General features: G+C 43.4%; 1 protein-coding gene across 1 annotated transcript in view; it reads left to right on the forward strand.

Moving 5' to 3' along the window:
* The first annotated feature begins 552 nt into the window (after window positions 1-552).
* Window positions 553-16,399, forward strand: part of Rcan2 (regulator of calcineurin 2) — a 259,527-nt gene continuing 243,680 nt past the window's right edge. Inside the window, exon 1 of the mRNA XM_047558867.1 lies at window positions 553-893. The gene's annotated coding sequence lies outside the window, so the exon portion shown is untranslated. The remainder of the gene's footprint in view (window positions 894-16,399) is intronic.

Consider the following 16,399-nt stretch of genomic DNA (forward strand, 5'->3'; position numbering starts at 1 on the left):
CAGCAAGAGGGCGCCAGCGCTTACCAAGCGCAGAAGCCCCGAAGCACCCGAGAGGGTCTTCGCGACATTTCCTCAGTTAGACTCCGGGGTTCAGTCAAGAGTCTCTCTCCCAGCACTCCCACCACAGTGTGTGTGTGTGTGTGTGTGTGTGTGTGTGTGTGTGTGTGTGTGTGTGTTTACCAGCTTCTTGTTGGTTGTGGCTGCCCCCTCACCCTTAGCTTCAGAACCGACCCCTCTGCACCCCGACCCACCCAAAGGCCCCCATCCGGGTTGCGACCCCAGGAGTCCCTCCTCGCTGAGGCAGCGCTCCTGTGGACAGGCTCCTGCGCTAGGCTCCCAGAGGGTCCTCGCTGCCTTCCCCGCACCCGGAGAGGAAAGGAGGGGCTGTGGGCTGAGGCAGGGTGGGAACCCAGGCGGTGGAGTGGGTGGGGGACCTGGAAGGGCGCCGGGTCCGGAGAGAGGAGGGGAGAAGAGGCCAGACAGGGGCTTTTGGTTTCCCGGGGTCTGATTGGAGGTTGGCCCGATGAGTCGGAGCTAGGGGCGCGCCCATCTCCGCAGGCTCCTGCGAGAGCCGCCCGCTCGGCCCCTCCCCGGAGCCGCTTTGTCCCGGGTGACGGCGGCGGAGGTTGCGGGGAGGAGCGGGCAGGAGGCACAGACCCACCGACCCAGGGACCCGGGGTTCGGGAGGTGGGGAACCCCGCGCACAGCCCCACGCCCAGGCCCGCGGGCGCCGCGCGCACCTCCACACGCTCCCGCACCCGCCCGCAGGTGAGCCGGCAGCTCCGCGCCCACAGTCGCCGGCCCCCCGTGCACAGACCGAGCCGCCACCGCTGCCGCCGCCTCCGCCGCTGCCGCTGCCGCTGCCTCCGCGGCGCATCGCGGACGCCCTGCAGGTCGGTTATGTAACCGCGCCGGCCGCTCTCCGCTGCACCCCGTCCCGCCAGGGCTGAGCGAGGTGGTATAGGGGGATCCTGGCAGGGGGCAGACAAGCGCGGCTGAATTTGGGGACTAGGAAGGGGCAGAGGGGGTGAGAGGCTCTCTATTAATCTATCGGTCAATCCTTGAAGCTGTGCTGGGGCAAAGGTCTCCCAGGACCCCCTCTAGGAGGCGCATGTCTCAAGGAGCCCCTTCCCCATTCCTAGTGGCCCAAAGGTTCGCTTTCCCAAGAGCAGCAGCAGGTGCATATGTGGAGGACCCAGAATGACTACTCTGATCCCCGGGATTGAGGCTGGAAAAGGGGGTGAGGAAGTCTGACGACCCAGAGATCAAAGGAGAATAGGGACCACTTTCTTTCCCAGGGCTTAACGGAATGTTCTGGGGACCTGGAAGGTGCTTTAAGGCACAGCAGGCTGAGAATTTTGTCCTGCTTGGGATTAGCGGGCTTGGGTCATCTAAAATAACTTCAAGTTTGAAAAGTGAAATGGACTGGAGCGTTGTGTGCTGGGTTCGTCCTGCCTGTGGGATGCTTCGCTCCAGAAGTCATCAGAGGGAACAGGCAAATCCCAGCCGCCTGATCTCTCAGCTGCCTCTGGATCTCGCTGGTTTCCAGGGTGCCTCGGTTTGACTTTTAGTTAATGATTTATTCTCCAAGGCACTGCTGTCTTTTTCTTATCCCCAAATGTATTATAGCAGAGCAGAGTGTATGCTTTTGACACTTTTCTGTTTTGTCCATAGGGGTAGAGGTGATCTGTGGGCATCTAATGTGTCCAATGCCAAGAGTATTTTTTTAATCTTGTGTTAGTAAAAACAAAAGGTTTCTTGGCTCCCTTTAATTATGAAGTTCCACAATTTTCCACGAATGGAGATGAAAGGATGTTACAGCATTCCAGCTCTCCCTTCTCTTTAGCCAGTTTGCCACCTATCATACAGATGGGACACTTTAGGAAAAGTGGCACCTTTTTCTTTTCGATGCAACTCAACTCTCACACCTTCATCATCCTTAATTTCACCAACTTCAAAACGCAGGACAAGTGTATCACAGGCACAGGGTAATACTTGCTAATGAGCCCCCTCCATTCTGGGCCTATAGTGAAGATAGACATTCTCAGAAGTTGGGAAGGATCAAGAAGCAGGTCAGTACCAATAGTGGAGAAGGCAGGGGAGTGAACACTTGGCTGCTTTTCAGTACATCATTGATTTTCTTTGGACTTAGAGCTATTATATTAAGTATGATCATGATCAGTCATTGAGTTCAATTAGTCTAAGATGGGTGTTGCACTTGGTTTTCCAACCCACTGCAAAACAAAATCAGCATATTTTGAGTCCTTACTACCTGAGTTCAGTCCTTAGGATTTTGTAAGTGGGAAGTGTTCTCAACTAAACTTACAGGATTTTAAGAGCTTTGAAAATGCCTGGTGTATGCAGGACCTGCAGAACACACCTAAAACTGGGAACACGTGGCTCTCTCAAGTGAAGAATAATTTATAGACATAAATGGCAACTTGAGAGCTTTCTCATTTGCAAGTACTCATCACACCCTTTTAAAAAAACTACTTGCATAATTATTTGTGGATAGTCATATGTAGTGGAGAAACTAGCATTCACTTTGTTGAGATTCCATTTTCCTATCCCTTTTACTTTCCGTGCCGTCCACTCAATTGATTCTAGCACCTACTGTGTCCTGGGTAGTCCTGTGCCAGGGGCTAAAACAATGAGGCCCATGCTTCCCAGAAATCAATCTAGCAGGGAAGGATAAGAAAATAAATGATAGTGATTCAGCATGGTGAATGTTTAATGCAGATAAGAACAAGTTCAGCAGCAGCCAAAGGAAAGAAGGGTAGAGGGAATCTGGAGGAGTTGGCAGGAGAGTCCTCATTTGGACTGGTCCCAAAGGGTGGTTGAAGTGCTCTGGAGAAGGCACTAGGCATTCCATGTTGAAAGAAAAACATATATACATGGTGGAAAGTTCTCTTTCAAAGGAAACATAGGTGTTCTGAGGTGAGGGGGTGGCAGGAGAGTTTGAGATTAGAGAGCCTAGGTTGTGAACGTGCTTTGTGGAAGAGGAGAAATCATACAGTCGTAAGTGGAGAAATGATTTATTTTAATTTATATTTTGCAAAAAGTGACTTTGGAGGTGGTGAGGAGGTAGGATTGCAAAAATGAATGAGCTCAGAATTCAGACCATTGGAATGGTCCAGGCAAACATACACACACACACACACATACACACACACACACAATTAAATGTTCCTGAACCAGTTGGAATAGGGGAAAGCAATGGGAGATCTACAGAAAGCCATTTGAGAGAGATAATAGGTGGCACTTGGTCACCGAATTGTATGGAAGGAGAAGCTTATATGTTAGATGGATGTTCAGACCTTTGACTGAGGTAAATAACAAATGAAGAAAGAGTAGGTTCAAAGAAGAATAGAAATTTTAAAAATTTGAACATCCAAATGAAAATGCTCAGTAGGTACTTTAATTTTCAAAGGTAACTTCTTCATCCCTGGTACTAACCTTCTGCTGATCTGACTACCTGAGGTTGTTTAAGGCTGCCTTCAGCAAAAAGAGTGGCAGGAAATTTTTTCTACCTCTGTCTCCAAGAGTGAAAGCATTAACTCTGTTATTTGAACTACCATCAGGGGTAATAATAATGATAATGATAGTAATGTCTAAAGTTCATTCAGTGCATACTATATACTAAGCACAAAGAAGTTAGAACTACTCTTGGATCATCACATTCAGTCTTGCTATTAACCCTGTGTGGCAGGCACTGTTGTTTCTCCCACATAATCAACAAGGAATGCAAAGCCAAGAGAAGATGGCTTGTCTAGGTCACACGCTTAGTAAGAGGTATATCTAGTGTTGAAGTCCAGGTTCTCAGCATTCTACATTGCCATTGTGAATGGATAATAACTTTGAAGTAATGCCTGTTTATCCTAGATTATTTTTGAATATTTGTGGTTGATTCCATAGAAGGCAACTGGACTGAGTCAGAAGTTCTACCGTTTAACTGGCTTCTATAACTAATTTGTTGTGTAGCTTCCTCTCAGGCTTCAGTTATTTTAAATCTGCATAACAATAGAAGAGGTTGACTGGGTGCCCTTCAAGCAGCCTCAGAATTCTGAAGTCCTGCCATCCTGTCTCAAATTCTACTACTAGAGCCTTTGTTTTGGGATAAGATTGTGCCTACCTGTCACTTTTAGAATACAAACACCTTTGAAGAGGACTAACTCAAATGGTGCATTGTTCTTAAGGGCCTGGTATGAAGGAGCCCATAGTGCAGAGAGCTAAAGGGGATACATAAAGTTGAGGGAGCCCAGTTCAGGGGAGAATCCTGCATAGGCACTAAAGCAGAGGAATCTTCTGTCATCGATCACATCCTTTACTTTAGACGTGTTACTTAAACTCTGAGCATTTCCTCATCTATGAAAAAAATAGGGCCATTAATAAACTTGTCATAATGTTGTGAGGATTGAAACAGATAATGATGTAGACCAGGCACCACACATCAGTTAACCTCATTGAAATTGCTCAGGAAATGGGGGCCTCCACCCCTTGACTCCAGAGTAATGGATGTAGAGAAAGAAAATGTCAATGTCATGTGTTTTGGGACAAACTTTCATACTTCATGGTTTTGATAAGGGCCAACCCTTAGCTGAGTATCATCTATCTGTTTGTCTTAGAAAGAATTATATGCTGGAAATATAAAAACACACAGCACATTAAAACTTTTCAAAGTATGAATTGCTAACATGTGCATTAACCAGTTACATAAAGAAGCTTCAACATTCTACCAGAGTTCTGAACTCTTCTTTTGACCACTTATGAGGAGGTCAAGTTGATATAAAGAAACAGCATTGCCTAGGGTTGATGATCCTGGATTCTATGATTATGATGAAGAATATTGAGTGGACAGAATGGCTTCCTATTCAGTCTGCACCTGTGCATGTTTGCATTTCCATCTTCCTCAAGAGCATTCTGCCTCTGACTATAAAATGCACACTGTCCTTGTGTCTTTTTGCATTTTGTCAACTGCCAGGTGTCATATGTTGTAGAATATATTAATGAATGTAGTTGAGTGATGGAGGAGCCATAACCTTAGCTGAAACTGTTTTTTTAAATAATAAATTGTATGACTGTGAATGCTACTTTCTAGAAGTTAAAGAAATGCTTCCAAGAATAGCTTAAACATCCTATAATTCAAAATGCCCACAGAGATAGCTTCTGCAGTAAGTTGGGAGAGGACTGTACTTTCATATCCGATCACCCCTTACTCAACTCACTTTGAAACAAGGGCTGAAACATAGAAATCCTGAGTTTTGGAATATCTGCATAAAAAAAGACATTTTGTCACTTTGGGACAAAGGAACTGTATAATTTTTGAATGAGATACTCATTTTTATTATCATTGCTTTAGTTCTTTGTGGGAATAACTGCTTTATTCTTTCTTGTGATTGACATTTGCCTGCCACAAAATATTATAACTTCTTTGAGGCCATAGGCCATGCCTGAATACTTCTCTTCTAGTATTGGGAATGAGGTATAAAAAGCAGGGACTTGGCATGCAAAGGCCAGGATTCCAATCCTGGTGCTGTCACTTCCCAGCTATGTGACCTTGAGCTTCCCATTGACCTAACAGTCACAGGAGCTGGTGTTAGTTGAATGCGGCCCCTGTTCCAGACACCTTGCTCAGTAAGCTGCCTGTGTTATCTTAGTTAATCCACATAACAACTCTTGGGAATGGGTATTATCATCACTATTCACAGGTGAGTATACTCTGAAGTCAGGGGGAGTAAGTCACTCAGTGCCCAGTCTCTGAGTTGCAGTTATCTGTAAATTTGGAAAATAATTCTTGATCTCCCCATCTTACAGAGGTGTGAGGGTGACTTGCTACAAGTGTGTGCACTGAAAAGTGGAATGCTGTCACAGATGGTGAGGATGACTGTTATAGTAGGGACCTCCCACAAGACCAGTTATAGCTGAGTCTGATACAGCAGCACCATGTCTGTGAGGGGAGGGAGGTCCTCTGAATGTAAAAGGCATTTATGTACTATATTAAGACAGCTGTATTTCCTTGTTCTGTTCTTTTATACAGAGAACTAGTTTCTTTCAAAGCTAACATGTTTATTGTCAGTACCAAGAGTGACTGATCAAGACAAGGCTGATCAGGCCATGGAACTGGGTCTAGCTAGTGAAGGAGGAAGGAGAGCCTAGTTATCAGAGAAGAGTTGAGTGCCAGAGGGTGTTTCAGTATAAACAGAGAAGGCTGAAAGTCAAACCCAAGTTCCAGGAAGGGATAGGCATGATGTAGACAGCAAGAAGGGGAAATCATCACCAAGTTTGTGTGAAGGTGGGTGACAGGACGTGAAGTCTGCTCAAAGAAGCTAGAAATATTTCCCAGTGTCTGCTGAGGTCTGTCCACTCATTAGGAAAACTAGGGACCGTCTGCCCTGATTCATTTTAAAGACTTCTTTTGCTTGAATGTATGTGCTTCTGTTAAGTTTTTAAAAACAGAAGAAAGTTATAAAAAGAGGAAATTAATTAATTCCTGTGTGATCCTTACAGGCAGCCTGAACATATGACCTCTCAAGGAAACAAAACTTCTCTAAGTAGGCCAGTGTCCAGGGTTGGCTTGCCCACTTCATAAGTGTGAGCTGATAATTATATGGAAATTTTGCTGTGGTGCTTAAAATATTATTGAAAGGGGCATTTCTGCTCAGCATCCTCCCTGTCTGGTTTTCTGATTGTGACTGGCATTTTCCAAAGGAAACAATAAGTGACTCTGGGTTGGGAGCAGGGTTTAGGGAACAAGGACTATGTGGGGTGCAGGGGCTGCTCCTAGAGAAGGGGAACCTAGTTTCCAACATTGTCTAAGTTAGAACCCAGACAGGTAAACAGAAGAAATTGGATGGAATGAATCCATTTTTCTGCAGACATCTCCTTTACTCAACACGACAGCAAGACAGCCTTTCTAGCTCTAACTTTTTTGCTCCCAAACCCAACTGAGAATATATACTTCATCTTGTTTTCAAGGAGGTATGAAAACTGCTGAACCTGTAAGATGAAGCTGGTAGTATTTGCCATGCCAGGTAAATATAGTTGGACTCTCAGCCTTCAGGAAAGACTGGAAGGGCTCTCAATCAGAGTGAGGGACTGGGCCTTCTCCTGCAGCTCATGGTACCCAACTTGAGCCTGAGCTGTAACCCTGGGGAGGTGTGATAGTCAGATTTCCATCACTGTGACAAAATACCTGAGAAAAACGATTTCAAAGGAGAAAATACTTATTTTTTCTCACAGATTCAGAGGTTTCAATCTATGGTCACTTAGCCCTAGTGCGTGTGGGCTTCTGGGAAGTCAGAACATCGTGATGGGTGGCATGTTGTGGAACAAAGCTGCTCGCCTCATGATGTCGGGAAGCAGAGAGAAAAGGGAACAGGGAAGGGAGCCAAAGACAAAATGACAAAATACACCCTAAAAGGCATGCTCCCAATGACCTATTTCCTTCAACTAGGCCCACCTCCTAAAATTTCTACCACCTCCCAATAGCTCATTCAGTTATAAATCTAAATGAGTCCTCATAATCTATAAGATCAGAGTCCTTATAATCCAATTACCTGCCAAAGGCCCCACCTGAACAATGCTATACTGGAGACCAAACCTTTCACACATGAACTTTTGGGGAGCCCTTAAAATCTAAAGCTTAACATTCTTCTCCCAGCTTCCAAAAGCTAACATCCATCTAACAATGCAAAATACATTTAGTCCGAGAGTTCCTTGGTCTATTTCCAATGTCACTTTAATGTCTAAGCTCAACATCTTCTCTGAGGCTCAAGGTAAACTCTTTGCTGTGAGCCCCTGTAAAAATAAGAAAAACAGAAACAAAGAACAACAATGATAATAAAAGTTACATATTCCAAAGATAAAATGACACACAATAAACATTCCCAATACAAAAGAAAGGAATAGGAAAATAGTAGGGACGAGCTGGTACAAAGCAAGACCAAAACCTAGTGGGGCAAATATTAAATCCTAAAGTTCCATATTTGGCATCTTGTTTACACAGTGGCATAATATGAGCTCCAGAGGTCTTGGGTAGCTCCACCCCTGTTATTTGTCTACATTCCTGGAATCTTCATTGCAACTTGCACTTCACTCTCATAACCTTTTGCATTGCCCTTTTAGGGGCTGCCAACAGGGATTCTGACCCTGATGCACTATCCGCCCTCCCAAGGTTTCCTTGGAAATCTCAGCGGAAGCCTACATGAACCTGCAACTCTTACATCCTGCATGCCTGTAAAACCAGCGCCATGTGGAAGATGCCAAGGTCTGGCGCCAATGAGAGCAACAGCTGGGCCCATTGAAAAACTGGCTACAGTGACCTTGAAGTGCCTGGACTACAAACCCATGGGAAGGAATCCCGGGGAAACAATTCCCCAGGCAGCCCTGTGCCAGCAGTGTACCCCAGCGTGCTCTCTTCTCAAAACAGTCTTTCAAATGATTTTACACTTGCGTACCCTTGAACCTGCCATGGATGGGGTCTGGTCAATTCCTTAGATGCCCTCAAGGCATTTTCCCTATTGTCCTGGTGCAGATACTTTTTAAAATTTTATTTATTTATTTATTTATTTTTTTAGTGGCACTAATCTCTTAAGTAACTGTATCCTATCTTTGGCCTCAACTTTAAACCTTCTTTTCTGGCAAACCTGCAAGATTTTCAAATCTTTTGGCTCTGCTTTTTACTCCCAATTCTCACTATAAACCTGTCTAAAAGCAACCAGCAATACTCACATCACAACCTGAACACTGCGCTGTCTTGAATTTACGTTCACCAGATTGTCACCTTTAAAATGAGCTTCTTGCAAAGTCTGAGGGCATAGACAAAATACAGATATTTCTTTGCCAGACTATAACATAAATGACATCTCTTCTAGTTTTCAATAGATTCCTCATTTCCACCTGAAACCTTGTCAGCACAGTTTATTCTCATTTTTCTGTAAGCATTCTGGTTTTCTGTGCTACCATCAGCATCCCCTATTAAGCTCCATATACAGTATTTTAAACTTTTACCAGCTTCTTATCCACTTTTCCAAAATTTTCCTGGAAATAAGTTTGAAAGGCTTTTGAACTCCATGGTCATATTTAGTCAATGACCCCACTTCCTGTTACCAATTTTCTGTGTTAGCTCTCTGTCACTGTGACAAAATACCTGAGAAAAGCAACTTAAATAGAAGACTTATTTCGCTCACTATTTCAGAGGGTGCAACCCATAGTCACTTGGCCCCATTGATTTGGGACTCTGGCAAGGCAGAAAAACATCATATTAAAGAATGTGGTAGAGCAAAGCTGCTTACTCATGGTAGCAAAAGAGAGGCAGAGAGAGATAAAGAGAGGACTAAATATACCCTTCAAGGAAATGCCTCCAATAATCTACATCCTTTGACTAGGTCCCACATTCTAAAGTTTCCATCACGTGCCAAAAGCCCATTAAACTATGAATCCATCTATGGATTAATTAATTTATGAGGTCATAGCCCTTATGATCCAATCACCTACCAAAGACACCACCTCTGAACACTACTACACTGGGTACCAAGCCTTAAACACACAAGCTTTTGGGGAACGTTTAAGATCTAACTGTAACAGGAAACATGCAGGCATTGCTTAGCCCTGTGGAATCTGTGCAGTCACTTGTATGAAAACAATTTTGAACTCAGACCCATTCTTCTTCTCTTACTCTCTGTGTCACTGTGGACCTGACACTTAAATCTGCAAGCTTTAAAGTTTACACTAGTTCAACAGTGTTTATTGAAAACCTACTGTGTGCATGTCTTTGTGCTAACTCCTATCTCAAACCAATCAGATAGAGTGAATTTCTGCCCCATGAAGAATTGGAGCAAAGATTTCAGCCTTGAGGCCAGTGTACCAATTTAGTGAGTCAGAAGATAAGACAGTATATGACAGATGGTAGTATTCAACTAACATTCATTTCCTTTTCCTTTCTTCTCCCCCACCACAGTCTCTGGGGATTCAGCTCCTTGAATGCCTAGGGAGAGTCTAGGAAGCCCATGTTTGCTCCAGTGGGAAAAGCTAGCCCTAACTCGGCATGTGTTCCATTTTAGCTCTCTTGCATGTCTTCTTCTCTCCCCCTTGGATTTTGGTTGGTTTCTGGGGCATTCTTGACTTTCAGAGTCTGTGTTCCTCTTTTCCATCTTCTTAATTCTATGTGGTGCATACTGAGCAATTTCCTCAAAATGTCTTCCAGTTTGCTATGTCCAGTGTGCTATGTGGTCCACATATTGTGAGTTCTCAAATATGCACTTTTGGATGAGTTCTCTATATGTTCAGTCTGATTATGGAGGCACCATTGGTTGGACCTTCCCTTATGCAGTAAGTAGTAAGAGGAGTCAGACTCAAGTCAGATTCAAGATTGATGGAACATCCATATGTTTAGGTACTTTAGAAAAATCCTCTACTGTTTGTAGAAGATGGGTCAGAGATATATGGGAGGCAGAGAGCCTGCTAATGTATTTGATGTGGGATTGGACTAAATTACTGAATTTATTTAATCAGTCTGTCTGAATATCTATGTGTGTTTCAACCATATCTTAAGTAGATACCTTGGAGGTGGTAACTCAACACATGAATGGGTCTGACCTGCATATAAAGTTTGGGAAATAAGGACTTTGGTACCAGGGTACAAGAAAAGGACCTCAGCAGAATGCCTCAACTTCATGAGCCTCAGTTTTCTTATTTGCAAAATGGAAACAAGAATACCCAGCTCCCAGTATGACCTTGGTCTGACCCATGTCCGGTTTTTCTTTCCCTCTTGCTTCATTACTGGGGTCACACACTTAGGTCTTCATGAACTTCCATCCCACTAGGCTCATTTCTGCCCAGGACCTTTGTCCTTGCTTCCTCAGATCCTACTAGGGATAGATGCTCTTCCTCAGTTCTTGTAGACAGCAAGTTGGATCCTGTTTTCTGTTCATTCTGCTACTCTTGTCTTTTGATTGGAGTGTTTAAAGCATTTTCACTTAAAGCAATTCCTGGTAAGGAGGACTGGTTTCTGACATTTTGTCTTATAACTTTTTTGCTTACTTCCTGCATGATTATCTTCTTTCCTGTTTGTTTTTTATATTGAAACATTCAATTCCCATCTCTTTCATTTTGGTGTGCTCTGTAGCTATTTCTTTGTGGCTCCCATGGGGTTCCATTTAACACATGAAAGTGATACTACACTGATGTGAATCTGTAGCACTTGGACTTCAATACAAACGCTGTTCCTATACCACTCCAGTCTCAACCCCCTCAGTTGCTGATTCACAAAGTTACATATATATGTTTGTGTTGTATGTTCACTAATATAGACTAATATAGCTAGGGTGATGTTTTTGCTACATTAGTCTCTTATATCTTGTAGAAAACAAAAGTTTATAATTGTCATGAACCAACCTTTATCAAGACTTTCTGTCTTCATCCAGCTCTGAGTTCTTGTCTCATGTCCATCAGTTCAACCTGAAGGAATCTCCTGTGAGCACATCATGTCTAGTGCTGACCAACTATCTTGGCTCTTGTTCATCGGTTGCTGTGGTTTGAATTTTGTGTATCCTTCCAAAATTCCTGTTGAAATTTCAACCCCAAATGCATGTATTGGGAGGTGGGGTTTTCAGGGGGTTGTTAGGCCACGAGATTCCAACCTTGTGGTACATGGGATGTGTACATTTAGAAAAGAGCACTTTGTCTAGCATGCACAAGGCCTGGGTTTGTACAAAAGTACATTTGTCAAGCTGAGTGTTGTTACTTGGGACATTGAGGCAGGAGGATTACAGATTTGAGGTCAGTCTAAACAACTTAGATCCTGTCTCAAAATAAAATATAGAGAGCTGGAGATGTAGCTTTGTGGTAGAGGGCTTGCCTAGCATGCATGAGACCCTAAGTTCAATTACCAGTACTTCCAAAAAAAGAAAAAGACAGAGGAGGAAGAAGGAAAGGACATGAGATGGTAAATTCAACCCTTCTGACCCTTCCACCATGTGATGCCACATTTAAGAGGCATGCCAACCTTCTTCACACAGTGAATCTTCTGGCACCTTGATCTTGGACTTGCCAGCCTCTGTAACTGTGAGAAACCAGTTTCTGTTGTTAATAAATTACCCAGTATGTGGTACTTTGTTACAGCAGCACAAAGGGACCAAGGCATCAGGAAACACATCCATTTCTCCCTTCTATGGTAGGAACAGTTTTGCTGACCATCAGATTCTTGTTTGATAGGTTTTTGTTCTTCATCTTTGAATATTATCAACCCACTGCCTTCTGAGTTCCAGGTTTCTGATGAGAAATCTGATGAGAACTTTATGGAGAAATTATGATGAAATCCCCCTTCCTCTTAGCCCCACAGGTGTTAATAATAGTGCCTTAGGGAACAATATTGTGTTACAGTATTATGATATAAGTGAAGGGCTACCATCCCAGTCACACTAATCATTCTGAGATGAAAGAAAATGGAATTGAATACTTTGAATGTAGGTATGAGAACTTTAAAAGCCCAAAGTTACTTCAGATTTTCAGATTTGAAACAAAAAGTCCATTGAAGAAGTCCTACAAATTTTAATTTCTAAACAAGTTAGTATCCATCTCCATAACCCACTGAAGCTAAAAGCTTCTAGTCCTTTCTTATTATTAAAGTGGAAAAAGTCCTGTAGGCCAAAAGTGAGAACAACCACTATGAGCTCTACCATGACTGGGCCATGTCTTGCTATTTCTTGCTCTGACCTTCGTAAGGAGTTATTGCGAGGGAATTTCAAACACGATCTATATAGGGCAACTGGATTTTTATCCATATGTACAGGGAACTCTTGGTGGTGACTGGTCAGATTCACCGAATTAGCTTATTTGGTGGTTTGGTGGTTCTGGTTTTGGTCTTTAGATACTGGTGTTTTGATTTTTTTTTTAATTTTGTTTTGTTATTTTATTTTATTTAGCTAGCATCCTTAGTTGGTGTTGCTGCTTGGGTCGTTTAGTGAGAGTAGTCAAAGTAGTGAGATTATGACAGTGTGGCAGCACCATTTGGCCAACTCCTCCCATGAGGTGACCCTCACGGACCACTATAAATTGCTGAGGGACATTGGGCAGAGCAGCTTTCCCCAGGAAAAACAGGCCCGCCATCTCTGCATCAAAACAAAAGTGGTCAAGAAAGTCCTGCCCAAGACAGATGGAAGTTGCCTGTCATTATATCCAAAGTAGATGTAAGACAGTGGAACCCAAATGTGGTCAAGCTGTTTCAAGTTATCAAAACCACTGAAAGGATCTTTATCATGATGGAGCTTGCAGGTTGGGGACATGTAGAGCACTACATTCTGGGGGCTGGTGCCATGACAGAGAAGGAGGCCCAGAGAGTTTTCAGGCAGAAAACTTGTATACCCTGCACTATTACCACCAGAAAAACATCATACACAGATAATCGAAGCCAGAGAACATCCTAGTGGAAGCTGGAGGAAACAACAAGCTCTGTGACTTTGGCCTGAACTCCAGGTTAACAGCTGGGCAGAAGCTAAACAGATTCAGGGGCCTTCCACAGTGCTATGCCCCAGAAATTTGGAAAAAAATATGATGGTCCTGTGGTGGATGTCTGGGGCCTGGGTGTCCTGTACTTCATAGTCACAAGGTGCCAGCCATTTAATGAGACCATCTCTTGGCCTCTGAAGGAACAGATCCTGCATTCTTTTCATGTATCTGCCAAAGTGTGGGAGCTCATCAATCCAATACAACCATGGACCACACACACAGACCCACAGTGGACAAGATCATATGGCACCTGTGGCCGAGCCAGGGTAAAGAATACTCACTGAGTCATTCTAGTGAGCCACCCCAACCACCCAGACCCCACGATAATGACCATCATGTTTGCTATGGGTTATAACCCATACGACTCCTAGGTATCTCTGAAAAATAGAAAATTTTATAAGGCCGTGGCAGCATACCTGATATTCCAGCACCAGACAACCTGAAGGCCAGGCTGCGTGCTAGGCATCCAGAGAGTGGAACCAGCCCAGAAAGGAGTGCCAGCGAGTCTGCCCTTCACACCTCCCTTCTTGCCCACCTAGCCCCAGCTTCTGAGGATGCCAAGAAGTCAGGGCAGAAAGGGGCAGAAGAGCCAACCTGCTGCCGTTCCTCTCATCAGCCTGCTTGTGAGGACCCCGCTCCCAGCATAGCCCCCAGTGTGTTCCTGCGCCTCCCACACCCAGCTCCTGGGCGAGCAGCAGAGGCTGGGACTCTGAGCAGCAAGGCCTCCCACGGCACAGGGGCAGAAGAAAAACTCCCTCTCCACTGGGAAACCCCACAGTGGGTCTGCAGCCTGTACCTGTGACAACACCAAGACTGAAAACCGGTGACCAGGAGGATTACCACCTGTCTTTCTTAGACCATGTTGCCAGGCTGGCATGAACAACAAGCCCTGAATTTGAAAGTAAAGTGGTTCCGAGGCCCCTGGTGAGGGCCCTTCAGGGAAGTTTCAGAAGTATGTGTCTTTTTTATTTTTTATTTTTTTTAACATTTCACTAGAGGAGATACAAAGCAGAGTATACCATTTTGAATAACTAACTAGGTCACCAGTTTGAATCTTCTTAAAATTCTCTTAAATATTCATTATTCCAGAATTTTAATTTGATGACTAATCAAATCAGTCTTTCCAAAGAAAAAGACTGCATTGACCGTACCAACTATTTTGATGATATTAACCAAGTTATTGAGGTAAACAGTCTATCTGAATTATTTTCCTTCATAAAATTACCTATCTCAAAGACAGGCTCAATTAGTGTAATTTTTTTGACTTCTTTAATTATTAAAGCTAAAAGCCCAGTAACTGTATCTGACCAAGAGATATCAATGTCCAATTTATACTTTTCTTTGAAGGTTTAATAATTTTGCAAGAGAGAAATTATTTATTTGATTATAGGTATCAACATACGCATTTTGAAATAGAGAATGGTAAATTCAGATGAATTAATGGGTAGTTCAAATAAAATCTTGTTTGCTCAGGATCAAAATCTCAGCCTTGACAAATTAAACCAAATACTAATCATGAGTATGTTAATTTTACCTTCTGTGAGCATTAATGATATTCCTTTGATCTTTTATGATATACAAACAACACTTACAAAACTAAAATGCTCAATTTTGGTCAGGAAGGATATCTAACAACTGGCATATCACCAAAGTGCTTATTTGGTATCCTTTATTATTTCTTTGTCTCTTTGTGATTTCTGTTCCACAGCTGTTGTTTAGTATTAAACTTCAAAATTTGACAAGGTGACACTTAGGTGAAGCTCTGCATCAAAACATTTGCTGGGTCGGGTTTGCAAAGGCTTGCCTCCTGCCTCTGAGTGCCACGGTGCATAAAGACGCCACGGGAATTCTTGGCTTGCACCCTGCATGTTGGTTTGGATTCAACCTCCTGAGATACAATGGGTGGGGAGAGCAGATTTCTTTCTCATTCTGTTTGCAACCACACTAGGAGGTCTGGAGTCCTCTGTTCTGGAAGGTTAGGAAGGCTTTTCAGTCCACACATGCCTGTAGACTGATTTGGAAAGTTCAACCCAGGAGAAGATATGGAATGGTCAACAACTCTCTTGGCTTCCCTTAGATCCATGTCACCTTGACTCAAGCCCATATCCCCTTCCTTTCGGACTGTGTGAAAATGACTTAGATCATTACGGTAGAAACTGGGTACATTAAGAAATTTAGAATGTCTTGGTATTGGCTCAGTTACATACTAGTGAATTAATAGCTTGCATGGGACTTGGTACAGTCCACGGTGACCCTGTGGGGAAACCAGGTACTTAGTACATGGTTTTGCCTTTGTAGCTCTCCACTGCTTCGTTTTCTTTTTTTTTTTTGTTTTGGGTTTTTTTTTTTTTTTTTTTCCTGTTACCAGGGATTGAGCCCAGGGGTGCTCAACCAATGAACCACATCTTCAGCCATTTTTATGTTTTATTTTGAGACAGGGTCACTCTAAGTTGCTTAAGGCCTTGCCAAGTTGCTGAGGCTGGTCTCTAACTTGGGATCCTCCTACCTCAGCCTCCTGAGTCACTGGGATTACAGGTGTGTGACACCATGTCTGGTTTGCTTCATTCTTTTTATTAACCTAAATAGTTCCTAGGAAGTCCCAGTGGTAAGCACCAGCAGGATGAGCATGTATGATCCATGGAATGGCCTTCAGGATCTCCAGGTGCGGTGGCCCCTCATGATACTTATAGTTTCATTCTTTAAAATAATCTTTAAAATCAGCCACATAAGTATGACTACTCGTCCCCAAGGCTTTTGTCTAGGGTGATAAAGACAAAGCACATGCTGTGCTTGTGCTTGTGGTGTTTCTTCTTACCCTTTATCTTGCCTTTTTATCTCAGTTCAACCATTGTGATGTCCTCACAGCCATTCCTGCCTGCTTTCTTACAATGCA

This window comes from Sciurus carolinensis, chromosome 7 (genome assembly GCF_902686445.1).
Source record: "Sciurus carolinensis chromosome 7, mSciCar1.2, whole genome shotgun sequence".
Lineage (NCBI taxonomy): Eukaryota > Metazoa > Chordata > Mammalia > Rodentia > Sciuridae > Sciurus > Sciurus carolinensis.